Source organism: Zerene cesonia, chromosome 6 (genome assembly GCF_012273895.1).
Source record: "Zerene cesonia ecotype Mississippi chromosome 6, Zerene_cesonia_1.1, whole genome shotgun sequence".
Classification (NCBI taxonomy): Eukaryota; Metazoa; Arthropoda; class Insecta; order Lepidoptera; family Pieridae; genus Zerene; species Zerene cesonia.
This window is the reverse complement of record NC_052107.1, coordinates 2,813,349-2,827,998: the sequence shown is the minus strand read 5'-3', so window position 1 is coordinate 2,827,998 and position 14,650 is coordinate 2,813,349. Positions and strand designations below refer to the sequence as shown.

At 32.4% G+C, this 14,650-nt stretch overlaps 1 protein-coding gene across 4 annotated transcripts in view; it reads left to right on the top strand.

The window, feature by feature from the left end:
* The window catches only part of LOC119840459, a 41,822-nt gene that overhangs the window by 13,256 nt on the left and 13,916 nt on the right, over positions 1-14,650 (top strand). Inside the window, exons 1-2 of one of the 4 annotated variants that reach the window (XM_038367086.1) lie at positions 5,834-6,027; positions 7,631-7,916. The exons of 1 other annotated variant lie outside the window; for it this stretch is intronic. The gene's annotated coding sequence lies outside the window, so the exon portion shown is untranslated. Of the gene's footprint in view, positions 1-5,833; positions 6,028-7,420; positions 7,524-7,630; positions 7,917-14,650 lie in introns of those variants that run through there. 2 more of the 4 variants (XM_038367084.1, XM_038367085.1) reach the window with 2 other exon arrangements.

The window sequence follows — 14,650 nt, the reverse complement described above, 5'->3', positions numbered from 1 at the left end:
TTTTCTGTGGGGGTGTGGTACTTTCCCGGTGCGAGCTGGCCCAATTCGTGCCGAAGCGTGCTCGACTCCCACAATAAAGTTGTTTTATTAAAGGTTCCTTTAAAATTAAAGTATTGTTCTTAAAGGTTCCGTTTTATTATAAAAAATATAGATTTTTCTATCACCGGTTCAGACATCAACATTTACCGATAAACAGGCAGACTAAATTTCGCAATATGTTTAGTTTATTCAGTTATTAAATATAGTTTTTCTAATACGTAGAATAAAATTAAAGTAAGACATAAAATATTTAATGTGTGTTATCATAACAAAATAACACTAGACATCATAATAAATATAGGTAATTTTTGTTATATTATACACAATTCATCAATAATATGATTTTGGTTCAGAGCAATTGGTCTTAATAATACGTCGTTAAATAAGGACTTAATTAATTTGACTTGCTTTCCATTCAAATTAAAATTATTCAGAAGCACGTTTTGAAAGCAAATAGGCACGTAACACAATCAAATATATGCAACGCTTATAATTTCTATGTTTATTTCATTGGTGATTATAGACGCACGTTTTTAACCTGTGTTTGTTTTTAATTATAATTGTCTCGGAAATGCTTAGTATTTGTTAATTTTAGAATATAATAATTGCATGTTAAGGCAATAAAAGATTTAGTAGATTAGGTACCTAAGAAGATTAGAATGACGCACGTTGTGGGAAAAAAATCATAAACGCAATGAGAGTAGAATAACGGCATCATACAAACTGACAAATACTACAAACTCAATACGAAGAAAGCATGTAGTGCTTTATTTTTTAACATAATACGCGAAAAGCAAATCAACACCACGTGCACTGAAGAAAATTGTATCAATACATCGCTTAAAACACAAGTACAATGCTTAAATCTTTAAAACTGTCCAACTGATTTTGATGGGGTTTTTTTTAATAAATAGAGTGATACAAGAGGAAGGTTGTATGTATAATAACATCTGCTAAAATACTCCGAATATAACGCGTGCGAAGCCGCAAGCAAAAGCTAGTTTAAAATAAAATAAAGACATGTTCAAGTAAATATACGAGTACTCTACATTAAAGATCAGTTTTACATACAAGCTAAATAATCCTTGTTTCACGCACTGCCTTATTAATATTGAATTGTGCCCAAGGTGTCTACGCGGATATAATCGACTAGGGTCAACGGTTCTCCTTGGTGGGGTGTTCACCTCAGTCGACCTCGTGCGACAATACACCAATATGAAAATAAAGCTAAGGCTATTGATTCCTGCCATAAACCATGAGTAAAGAGTGACATCATTTCCTATTGAGAGCCTTACTCCGTAGTAATTTGATTATAATAAACGCTTAAGTAAGCATACTTGAGATATTGCAATTTGTTGTACAGCAGTACACGTTTTCGTTTTGAAAGTTAAAAGAATTGAACAAATAAATCTTACTCTTCCTGCTTATTACTGTTTTCGAATGAAAATTTTCTCAATCATTGTAGACATGAATTATCTAAACTGCTATTATAAAGAGGAAATATTTCTGTTTTTGTATGTGTCTTGGTTATGTTTTCACACAAAAACTACTGGATCGCTTTCATAAATTATTTCACCATTAGAAAGATACATTTTCATTGAGTGACACAGGATATATATGTACCACGTTCGAAATCGGAGCGGTCCGCTGGTAATGAGTATTTATATATTATGCTAGCACCATTCACAATATTATATTGATATAGTAAAATAACATAGATATGAAAGAAGTTTCGTTAAAATTTATAAGTTTGTTTTTGTCCGTCCACGTTAAATGTCAGTAAACCCGCTATATACCTACTAATTAATTCTAACAATGCCAATAAGGAAGTAAGAACGATTTTTACTGAACAAGCGAACACGAAAATCATCAATTGTTGTGGCCTTGACTTGTGTTAACATTTACTGAAAAATGGTTTGGCATAAGTCATAATAAATGAAGGTCTAAGCTTAAATGGGTTTTAATACAGTTCCAAATACGTTTTGCGTTGTTTTATGTCCTTAATGATATTGTCAATTTGAAACTGTTGTTAATAACTTTTAAATGACATTTAGCAGTAGAACATTCATAATATTTTGTTCAGTTTTCGCACGAAATGTTCGGACCGGTTTGACAGACTTCAGTGAATTTTGCCATAGAAATAGAGAAGACCATGGCGACTAGTATATATTAAAGTATATTTCAATATAAAATTTAGAAAGGGGTCAAATAGGGAATCGATATGTGTATATGAAACGGCTTCTGGGCGATGCAGTGTACGAGAGCGAGGACGCACATTGGTGAAAAAATAGTAGAAAAACCAATTGATTTTGTGACGTTTTTTTAGGTATTTTAGACTAAATACTCCTTTGTACAATTTGCAGTGCAATTATTTTTTAAATCTAATTAGAAAACCATAGGCTCGTTCGTACGCTTTTAAAATGTTGGTAAAAGGTTTAAAATTTAAATTACCTACAAGATTTTGAAAACATTCTTTCATTATGTTTATTATTTTCACTTTATAAAAAAGAAATTAAACTTAAGTGGTTACATATTTATACCTCGATAGATACATATAAGTCAACATTTTGTCCACAAGATCGTTGTTGATCGTGTAATTGCTCATATGACCTTCGCAAATCATGCGCCTGCATTTTCGAGTAAAACAAGTTTTTGCGAAAATTTCGACAAATAAGTACCTCGAGGTTGTAAGAACGGAATAAAGGTTATCAAATAAAAATAAAACACAAGTCTAATAGCACCGCGACAGTCGGCAGACAATCAATATCGTATTAAATACAGCCGGCAAACGCACGATAAGAATTTGCAATGTTAGTAGAAAATGTGAATTGTGTTTGGGAAATATTCATAAGGGCACTAAGAGCATTGTCCGATTCTGCAATCACGTCACTTCAACACAAGAATTTCACGCTTACATAAATTTCTTTCGTATAAGTAATGTTAGGAAATGATGTTAAATGATAACGCTTGTTGTGAGTCGTAAAGACGTGTAATCTGAGACGGACAGGCTAATTGATCAAACGATGCGAAACTAAACGGTAGAGATAGTGAATATTAAAGAGATATTCGAGTCAATCGAACAAGCCGTGCGCGATGTCGTGCGTCGTGTGCAAGCGCAACCTTGCGGAGCGCGGCGCAGGTCAGATATTTCGAAGGTCGATGACTCGCTTGTAATCGCGCCGAGTTATTATTATTTGTAAGCGCGCCCCTCGCCCCGCGCCCCGCACCCTGCTCTACGAACGAGAATTCGAACCGCTCGGATAGATCGACGCGGTCTGTTTTTTTTCTGGCAGAGAAAACAATGCAGTGTGGGACGCTATGAATGGTATTATGATATACAATCACAAAGTATTAATAACCATAATTAATGCAAATAATAGTTTATTGGAAGTTTTATGCTTCCAATAGTATATTTAATTGTTTAATAATTTCTCAATACATATTTAATATTGCACGCGCATAAATATAGCACGTCATGACGATAATAATATTGTGCGCCCTGCGGATCGCGCTTGCGCAACATGTGTTGCAATGCAGCGACCGCCGACTGTCGCCGTGGTGGAAACGAATTTGTATTCGCGTATGTAGTAAATATAGACAGTAACCGGCAGTCTATTTTTGCGCATACTATTTTGACGAAGTATGTCAGTTAATAGTGCAGTTTACCACTAATAAATAAAGCACATAATACCGTTGACATGACGTGTGACCTGAGGATACTGTTAATAATTTCATTGGCAATGTTATTTATACTAAACTGACTACGTAGGATGTACCTACGCTGGAAAATGTAGTTTGTTATGAAAATTATTCCCTATTTATGTATATACAATAATCTTATTATTACGTCTAAAATAAAATTTTAAGTTAGCTACATATTTTAACAATAACATGCAATAACAAGAAAAGTTGCAACTGTTTTAATAGCAAATAACTGAACAGACACAACACGGTTACAATAAATCTATGGATAGCAACGAAGAAAAAGATCTGATTAATAAACATTATAGTAGAAATTTAAATTGTAAACCACTAAACCAGATATTTTTTTACAAATATATTCACCTGTAAATTGAATCTAAAAGATCATCTTTATTTGTTCATACATAGAGAATAAAGTCAACGAAAATAGATTTTGCAAAATGTGCAAGTCCGTTTATACAAAGATTTTTGAATAAACGGACACAAAACCACTACCTACCTGCAGACAGATGGAATGTAATTGTTTTTTTTTTAACATCTGACATTGACGTTTTTTTTTGAGGCTTGTCTATGGGTGAACATGGTTAAATATATATAGGTTAAATAAATATATATAGACATTTGGACTCTACGGAAAAGCTTATTTTTTATCTTATGTTTTAATATCCTAATAAGAATAAATGCCATTAAATGGGCTGTTTGATTTTTAACGAAATTCACGTACATTGTTATAATCACGTATACAATGTTCACTCACAACGTACAAGAAGATAAAACGGATACAGTATAAGATGTATTTGTATCACTTAAATCATATTTTAATTCTGTTAATTTTTACGATTTACATTTGAAACTTTAATGACACCCTAAGGGTTGATTTTATGTGACTAACGAATTATAGCAAATCTCTTTTTTAAACCTTTTTGTAAATAATGGTGAAACCGGTAAATAAGCTGTATCAGCTGTTAGATGTAAATAATAACTTTGCAAAATATATTCCTTATCCGAAAAGACGTTCGACAATTGTAAGAATAGTTCAAAACGTTTGCGCAAAACAAAACACAATGGAATGAGGTCTATCAAGAAGCGGTTGCCATACCAACGGTTTGTGACTACAGTGCGTCGTTTGAAAAAAGTGCAAAATTACTGACCCACTGACCCAATTGTTGTGTCCGTGAGTGCGCAAGGTCAGGCCAGTGTCGCTCACTTTGTGTCTTGTGGCCACTTGTCGACACTGTAACTTGTACTTTTATTTTATTCATTCGTAAAGTTTATTTTGTTGAGTATTTATTTCCCTTTGTAATTATGAATGGATATCGATTTCCAGTTAAGCGAATAGTAAGAGTTTCAATAAATCTGTTTATTTTGTGGTGTTTGATATTACGGGTCATATCGAAGGGATTTTAACAAATAAATTAAGTAGTAAATCGTAACACCGTAGTTATGTTGGACTAGTTGTTCCCAAAGTTGTAACTTAAAATTTTAAGATGTAAAAAATTTTAAATATCCGTTTTGACTTTCTATTGATGACAATATTATAATTGATAACAATTTTAATCTCATTTTATTAAAAAAAAATGATATCTGTTGTGTACTGTTGATATAATTTTAGAACTAAACCTAAAAAGTTCTATACATAATATGCTCTCTCACGGGGATCACGTATTTCCTGAGTTTTTTCTGAGATTAGCACCTTTAAACAGATAAACTAACTCTTCGGCTTTATATTATAAGTAAAGAAGTATAGATCATATCAACTGAGATTGAATACGTAGTTATAATTTTATATAACAGTTATGTACAATATTGTAATGCAATTACGTAGTGTATAAATCATTTTTGATTATATTATGTATGTGCTTACAACATTAGAAACGAAACGATTATTTTTTAAATATTCATCTCATCTAATTAAATCAAAAGGAAAAAATGTTAAGTTTTATAGTTTATACGTGACCTCGTTGCACAAAACGGGGTAACGGTAGCCTCCGAAGCAGCGCATAACCAACCAAAGACACCACCAAACTGGACTGCCGCTGGAAAGTAATCGCTTCAAAACGGTCACTTTCTCTAGAACAGGTCTCAGTCTGGGTTCTGACTTCGAACGCGCTGGCGGTTTCTCACTCGCAGCTAACGTTTTACTAGAGAAAAAATCATCACCCAGTACGTGCGCGACGGTTATTAGAAAACCAGTTCTGTGAAAAAGTGCGTGTAACCTTGCAGTTTATGGTTTTGCAATTTATTGGAGCGAAATTCTTGTTATGAACAAGAATTTCGTAGATACGGGTGAGTAATGTAGCAATTTTCCACGTTTCTCTTTTAATTTAATCTGCTCCGAAACAAAAAAAATTATTAACAAATGATCGCTTGCTAATATCATTGCGCAAATTGAATAAATGAGGAGCGCTTAGTGAAAGGTTCACCAGTTTTGCCACGAGTTATGTCGTTATCATTAAAAATAAAGAACTGGTAAGGCGATGACTCGGCGTAGAGCAAAAAACTTGAACAGTCGTGTGCGAGTGGGAAAGATGTAGAGAACCCAACAAGTGCGTTACCCCCACGAAGATTATCTGCGTATTTATTTTTATTTATCTCTATTGTAGTGCTTCGAACAAGTAGTACGATTCGAAAGATACATGATGTTTGTAAATTATTATTCTATAATGTTCATTGTTAACATTTCTAATGAGGTATTGATGCGTGACGTGACTTCTTGTCCTTCACAATGTTCAATGTTCCACATCGATGATACGCGGAGACTTGGTCGTGCATCATTTTATATAATTATCATTCAATTAATAAACATATCATTATAATGACTTCCACAATGCAAAACAATATTAAATTATAAAAATTATTAAGAAATTTAAGTTTGAGAATATAAGCATTCAAAATACATAAATATCCAAATATCAAAAATATATAGATTTATCCGAATATACCTTTTAAGAAATCCTTTTAAAATTGCATTTTATATAAATAATTATTAATTGGTACGTCGCCAACTTCTAATGGATTTCTAAATGTCGTTGGATTTTTAATAGCTTTTTAATTGAGTCGTTATAAAGAAAAGTAATAACATTTTTATACGCGATTCATTGTTATATTTTTATTATAATCTGAAAAAAGATACAAATTTGTTAACACGTCATACTTATCAATAGAAGGTATTTATCTACGTTTGTAGCGTTTCCTTCACTTGTTCTACGATAACAATTTATCGTTATCAACAGCACGTGTTTTATCTGTATAATTCATGAGATAAAACAAATAAGATTTCGAAACTCTGGATATTCCTTAATGGCCATTATTATGCCGAACTTAATTTTTCACCAGAAATACAGAGAGATGTCCTTTACGCTTCAGCGCGTGGCCATGAGAATCAAAGGTTAGTTTCAATTGTTGGATAGATTTGTTTCAAAGTTTTTTTTTAAATCGAAAACAAATAAAACTATATAAACTATCAGATTATGTGCTATCAGTTAAATGCTTAAGCAGTAGGTAAATCTTTCCAATATAGACGAGCCTGTAGGCGTTAAATAAATCAGCCTAGATATAAATCGTATATGTGTGCGTGCCAAACCTATAGGTCGACCAACCAGTCGACCAGACGGTCTCCCTCCCTCGATATAATGTCCTCCGTCTGTTCTCCCCTCCCCCGATTTCCCCCATTGCGCCAGGCAGTCAGCGTTTGGTCACCGAGCTGTTAACGCGTGTGCTGCGTTATAATTTGTGTCTACGTTGAACTTCATCTGTTTTCTCTCAATAATTTTATATATAATGTAAGTGTTGCATTCGCAAACGTACTTGTCGATAAATTAATTACCGTTTAATGTAGAGAAGTTATTATTTGAAGTAAATGAGTATATATTGCTTTGTCTCGTTACAGGTACTTTGCGATCTGGGTGTGAACCTAGATACTTACGCTGCTTGTGATTCTGTGCAATCATGATTAAACTATATATTTATTAATTTTGATAAATTCAGTGCAATAAAACAAAACAAGTTCGTTTTCAGTGCATATGACAGGATCGAAGTGATTTATTAAACAAAAGTGAAGTGAAAGACAGACTCACGTTTTGTTAAGTTTGGTTTATAAAAATAAGTTTCAAGTGTTTTTAAGTGGTACATAATTTTGAATTGTAATGACTTTTGGATTTTCATACATGGCAATCGTAAGTAATCTTTTTATGTTCTCAGTTTAAATAACTCATATAAGAGTCTTTAAAAAATATTCCATAAAAGCGGATCTATACATTTTTCATATACAAATTAAATAATTATTAAAACTCGGAGAATAACTGGAACTTCCGGAATTCGCATTGATTTCTATATAAATACATATCGCTAGATAGTAACTAGATAATTAAGTATTAATGTAGTGTTTGAAAGATAATAATTATGAAAATAAATACATTAGACACACGATGCATTTATTCATATTAAAAAAAAATTAACTTTACCTACTTAGCCCGTCGAATTTATTTAACTCAAGTGTTTCGGTAAAAGTTGGTAAAATGTTTTTTTTCCTTCTAAAGATCATAAGTCATAGAGTACCGGGGGTCAACTTTATCTTGGCTAGCACACATGGGATGTGGGAATAAAAAAACGAGACAAAAACATCAGGTAGAAACGTCCCACAAAAACTGTCGCGAAGAAATAATAAATTCTTTTTCTATGGACTCATCTTGCAGGTGGATCGACTTTTCTATGAATCTTCGATGTAATTTATAGGGGATTTTATTTATATTATCACATCTATTCGGACTTAAATGGATTAAGATAATTTTTATGCTCAAACACACACACACCTAATAAAGAAAAAGAAATTGCTATAAAAATAATATCCAAAAAGCATGTTGGCCCACTAATAAATTTTCATATATCTCGTTCAGTATATTAACTTATTTTCGCTTATATGTAGGTGTCTTATGGCAAAATAAGACACCTACATAAGCGATATAAAAATAAAACAAAATTATAAGTAAAAGATATAAAAAGAAATGTTTGTTTTGAATATTAATGGAACAAAATAATGGATAAGAATTTAGAAAACGGGCGAGCTGGCTTGGCGATATTTCCGATGCAACAATGTAGTTGTGATGTAGATAAGACATCTACGAGGCATAAAAAATATAGAAGATTAACGATTTTACTTCAATATTGACGATGAGATCATTATAAAACTACACTGTAGGAATGTAGCGCAGCGAAAGTCCCTTGTGTAATGGAACCGGCAACTACGCAAGTACAACTTTTCTATCAATTGAATATGGACAATTATATTAACTTCTATTTAAATATCCATAAGCAAGGTTGGACAACTGTGACGCTGCTCATGATAATTATGTATGAGAGCGATCTCAGAAGTTGAATGACGCGTTACATGACCTCGTGTTCCCGTACAAATTTAGACGCTGACGTTTATTGTTATTTATTTATTGAATACATTTTAAATCGGACAATATCTGTTACAATAACTACATAATATGCATATAAAGTTGCAGTTACGTGTCACCCTCTTATCCACTGTACTATGGCTTCAGATCAGAGTGTGAGTTAGGTTGATAATAAATAGCATAGTATTATCGCGCAGGCTCTATTTCTCGTGTCGATGTAAATATGAAAAGTAAATAAGCCACGTTTGTTACTAAGACACGGAAAGCAAGAAGTTCTTACTCTTGACTAGTAATATACAGATAACGCTCAATGTCAACGATATCATTGAATAAAATGCTAATTAATTATTATGTGTCAAATAACCTTACTTACCATTATACGCTATTACATCGTAAAATATGTGAAGAGTTTAAATAAATATAAAAATTTAATTCTGGAAAGATCGTAGAATACATTTCCACAATGATTTTAAAATATACTACCTACTACCTGAATACAATAGTACAGATAAAATAGGTCCAGTAGAATGTTCTTGTTGATAATAAAATGCAGCCAGATTTGGAATCCACCGTATCACTTCCGCTATAGATATATTCTTCAAATTACAAATTGGCTCGATTAAATGATCTCATCGCGAACTTGTGGTTGCGACTTGCGAGAGCGCGGTAGATATAGCATTAAGTGGGTCAAGGCACGCTCGCAAACCGCGCCAGCGTTTCCTACTTGCCGCTTAGTGTTTTCATTATAAAAAAAATTGCTAAGCATTTTTGAGGGTTGGCTTTTTACACTTACATTAAAGAGGCATGAGCATTGAGGGCATTTGGGCAGTTAGGCTATTCCCAACTGCATCGATGCGATCATTTCTACTGTGATGTATGTAAATTTTTGTTTTTAATTCTACATCAGTTAAGAGATGGATACGTTTTTGAAATGCTATATATGAAATACCTATTGTATTTCAAAATGCTACAAATCTATGTTGATTTCAATGTTATATGTACACTTACTTACATTAAATATTTAAGAGGATTAATAATTATTATTCAGTGAGTACTAGCATTTCTAGACTAACAGGTTAATAGCATAGTAATCACTATACGGAAACAAACTTCTCAGATTTATGAGTTTCTAAATTAGTTTGGAATTTGCGAAAACCATAACGTGCAGTAATCGTACCGTTAACTGGATGCTCGTGCAAGCTACAAGCACCTATAAATTGAAAATAAGGAAGACGCTTGTTATATAGTTAAGAGGCAAATGTCGAATTATCCAACGGGATCCGAAACACAGCGATGAAAAAACTATTTGTAAACGTCATCAAAACAATATCTGTGAAGCGAAACGAAATTATCGAAATTTGTAACAAATTTGAGCCAAAATAAACCAGATATAATTATCAAACAATTTGAGATATGTGCCAATGACCACTATTGAAGGCATTGATTATAAACTAGAACAATTTCTTATTGGTCTTACGATAGGTAGTCATTATCTTTATTATTGGGGTCAAGGATTGAAAGCATACATAATCAGCGGAGTATATTCAAACTCCCAACACTTATTGCTTTTCACATTTTCTTTTTAAGACCTATTTAAAATTCTGGGAATTGATTCTTATGACAGCCATACCGTACGAACTGGGGTCTAGATAATGACCATACGTATTGTTGGTGACATTCAGAAGTTAATATAGTAAAATCAATTGAAAATAAATTTTCCGTAAAATTCTCCCTCGATAAGCATCCGACACCAAATCTAGTGGGGATGCAGAAGTTTAAAACAAGTTAGGCATTTAGAAACAATGTAAACAAACAAACAAACGAAATACTTAGATAAGAGCAGTTTGCACTAGTTAATATGCACCGACCCACTTAGATACCGGCTATCACTCGCTAGATATCCCCACCGCTTTCTCTATTACCGTCTAAATTCACTTATCTTTATTATTACTCGTGATTTATGGAGCACATTGAACTATTTTATAGTGATAGCATTATTGTCAATAACTGAGACGCGGATGTTTCATATATCAACCAAAAGTATAAAATCATAACATTTTTTTTTCTAAATATAATTAGACTTAGATCGTCTAATTATATTATTAAAAAATACCTAATCAGGGTTCGTATTTATACAAAACCTAGTTGTAGCCTAAAGTCAAGTCCTCAACACTATCACTGAAATAATTATTGAAATCGGGCCAATAGTTCCTAACAATAGCGTGTTCAAACAAACTCTTCAGCTTTATATTATTAAATATTAGATTAGATGTTTATTTATAGGCTTAAGAAAAGATAAACGTAGTCTTGAAAATAGAAGTTTCATTAAGTACGGTTTAAATATTTTTAAATGTATAATTTACAAAACAAGCACGGTCATTATCAGCTCTGATAAGTGAACCCTTTGTTACACAATCATGACTCTAATACGATGATTAGTCGTTATCGCCATTGCTATGCGGAAATCATAATGCTAAAGGATCTTGATATAAAATAACCCGGTTAATTATATTGCAACTATATGTCCTCATTACAAGTCCCACCGTTAAAATGAAAGGAATTTCCGATATTAAACTCTATTTTTGGCGCATTAGTCATTTCATCGTGACAGTTGGTTTTACACTTTACTTACATAAAAATATGCTATAGAATATTACATGCAATTTCCGATAATACTTAATGATTATAATGTAAAAGTTAGTCAAAAAAAAATGTTAAAAAATGTGTTTACCATGTCGTTTAAGGTAGAGCAAAACACATTAGTATTTATATAAGCAAAAAACAAAAAACATTCTTACTCGATAACCAATCACGTGCTATCACTTCACACAGAGTCGAGAACCCTTAACAAACATATTTTAAATATGCCAACGAAGGAAAATCGAAACACTTAAAAATTATAGATACAAAATTCAAGTCTGAGCAAAAGTTACTCGAAAAACGTCTACTAATCTTAAAAAAAAACTCAGTCGGTAGTGTTACATACCGCGTATTCACTTCTATTACGGCCATCGTTTTCTTAGTAAATCGGTGCTTTTCGTTCAAACAGCGACGCATAAGCACTGAACAATGATGCATCAGTGAGCGTGACCTACAATGTAAGTGTCACGTGTACAATCATCGGCTATAACATTGACTTTCACATTTGCAACGTGATGTAACTGCGCCTGCGATTAGGTAAATGTTGCTGGCCGCTTTCACCTCACTTTCACCGCCACTTCCGCAATGGTCCTATCCATCGAAACTAATTTGCACAAATCGTTTCGTGCCAGCTATTTCCACTGAGGTTTTATAAGAATATACGGTTTGTGGATTTTTAATAAGATTAGTGAAATATTTATGCAGTTGTGGAAATTCCAAAAAAATACGTGGACGCTTTTAAAAATCATAGTGTCTTTTTTATAGAAAATTTCCTGCTAATTAATTTAACAAAACTTTTTATTTATTTTGTCAATTGATGTAATTAGTTGTTCGTTATTTCTTACAAAAATCTTTGCCTGAATTTAGTATGCCGAAATTTTTTTAATGAATTCGCAGCCAAGGAAACTCAATATGTACATTTTTATAATATGTTATATGTATTTTTCAAAGTTTAAGTTATAATCAATGTTGGTATATAAAGGTAAAAAGTGCTCATAAATACAATAAATATAAGGTGCTTTATTCGATAATTCTTAAAACCTAACACTTGTTAGATCGATTAACATTTAACATGAAATTCAATTACTCATTGCGCCAATAACTGGCAAAAAATTGATAAGGACAATAAGTAATACTAATATTTTGATAACCGCGAAAACACTGTGACGTTATTTCATAGAAATATTTTTTTTATAACAGTTATCCTATTCTGGATGAGGGAATATAAGATTCTAATGGCATTTATTTATCTACGTGAACATTTCTTTTATAAAGTTTATTTAAATTTGTCATTTTAAGTATGCATACTAAAAATTTAAAAATATATTTACTATAAGAAAGTTATTTTATAAGCAACAATACAATTAATGAAATTGTATTTATTGTATACATTGTACCTAAAATTTATAAGTTTGTAACCAATGCTAGTTATAATCACCTTTTACTTCAGTATTTTTCTAAGGAATTTAATTCAGACAAATGCATATCATTTGTCTGAATTAAATTCTAGTGCTATTATTTCTAGGGAATTTTCTTAGCTTCAACAAAATATTATGTGCATACAAATTATATTTTACTCCTCGCGCAGTACTTTGACATTGACCCGTTGACCTACTAACAAGTTTTGTTTCATTTACACAGCTCCGATCTCTATCTTATTGACTGTAACTAATGATTTTTTTTATCCCTATCGATTTAAGTAATTAGTTATTAATTAGTTAATTGGTAGTTAACTAATACTAAATAAAAAAGATATGCTTTATTCCTGATTGAAATACTATATATGTATATGTAGGTACTGAAACCTTGAAGTTTTATTCGATATACGTCGATCTTTGCAGCGTGAACAATGCAATTGTTTCGTTTTAGGCTCCGACTTCTGATGTAACTTACAAACCGGTTTGGCATTTGAAAATTATTCTCTTGTAACCAGCTATTGACCTAGTAGCCTACAAACTGGAAGGAAAACGACTCTGTTGCGTGTCACAATCGACTCACGATAGTTCGCTCATTTGCGGCTTGTTGAGATGGCGTTCGGCTGACGGTTGTGGAAAAGAGGAAGTTATCATACAGGAAGCAAATGTCTGATTGTCTATTGCAGCACCATTTTATTTAAAGTTAATTGTGATAAGGTAGATATCATTAAATTGTAAGCATTTGAAAAAATAAACTCTTATTAAATGACGGCATTTGTCACATTTTTATATGAAAACTAGCTGCGCCCCGCGGTTTCACCCGCGTAAGTCCGTATCCCGTGGGAATATCGGGATAAAAAGTTGCCTATATTATATTGCCTGTCTACGTACCAAATTTCATCGGTTCAGTAATTTTTACGTGAAAGAGTAACAAACACACACATCCTTACAAACTTTCGCATTTATAATATAAGTAGGATATTATGAAATAATAGGAACGGGGAACGTAATAATTATCAACAATTTATTAAATTTACGTCATAAATTTGATAAGGACGACGACGCAAAGTAAACAACATCAGATTTCTCGTACATAGAGCGTTGGAGACATTCCAAATGAGCGCTGCTTGTTACAGTTCCTAAAATAGATTCTTCAGGTATTTTATCACGACCTATTTACATTCAGACAGATCGATGTTGTATGATCTGGCTTTAAGATAAGCGATTGTTATTTATCGAATGCTTTCTTAATTAGATATGTACATGAGAATGTTATATCGTATTCAATCGCTGATACTCCACAACAGCTGAGTAATGGTAATCCGAATTTAAATGTCAAATAAATGCAGCGAATACAGGAAGTGTTAGTTACTATGCAAGTCTTCCATCCTCAATAAACAATGCGGATCTAATAATAGAGGGCGTTAGAGCGCTCAATCGAAAAATAGAACGCGA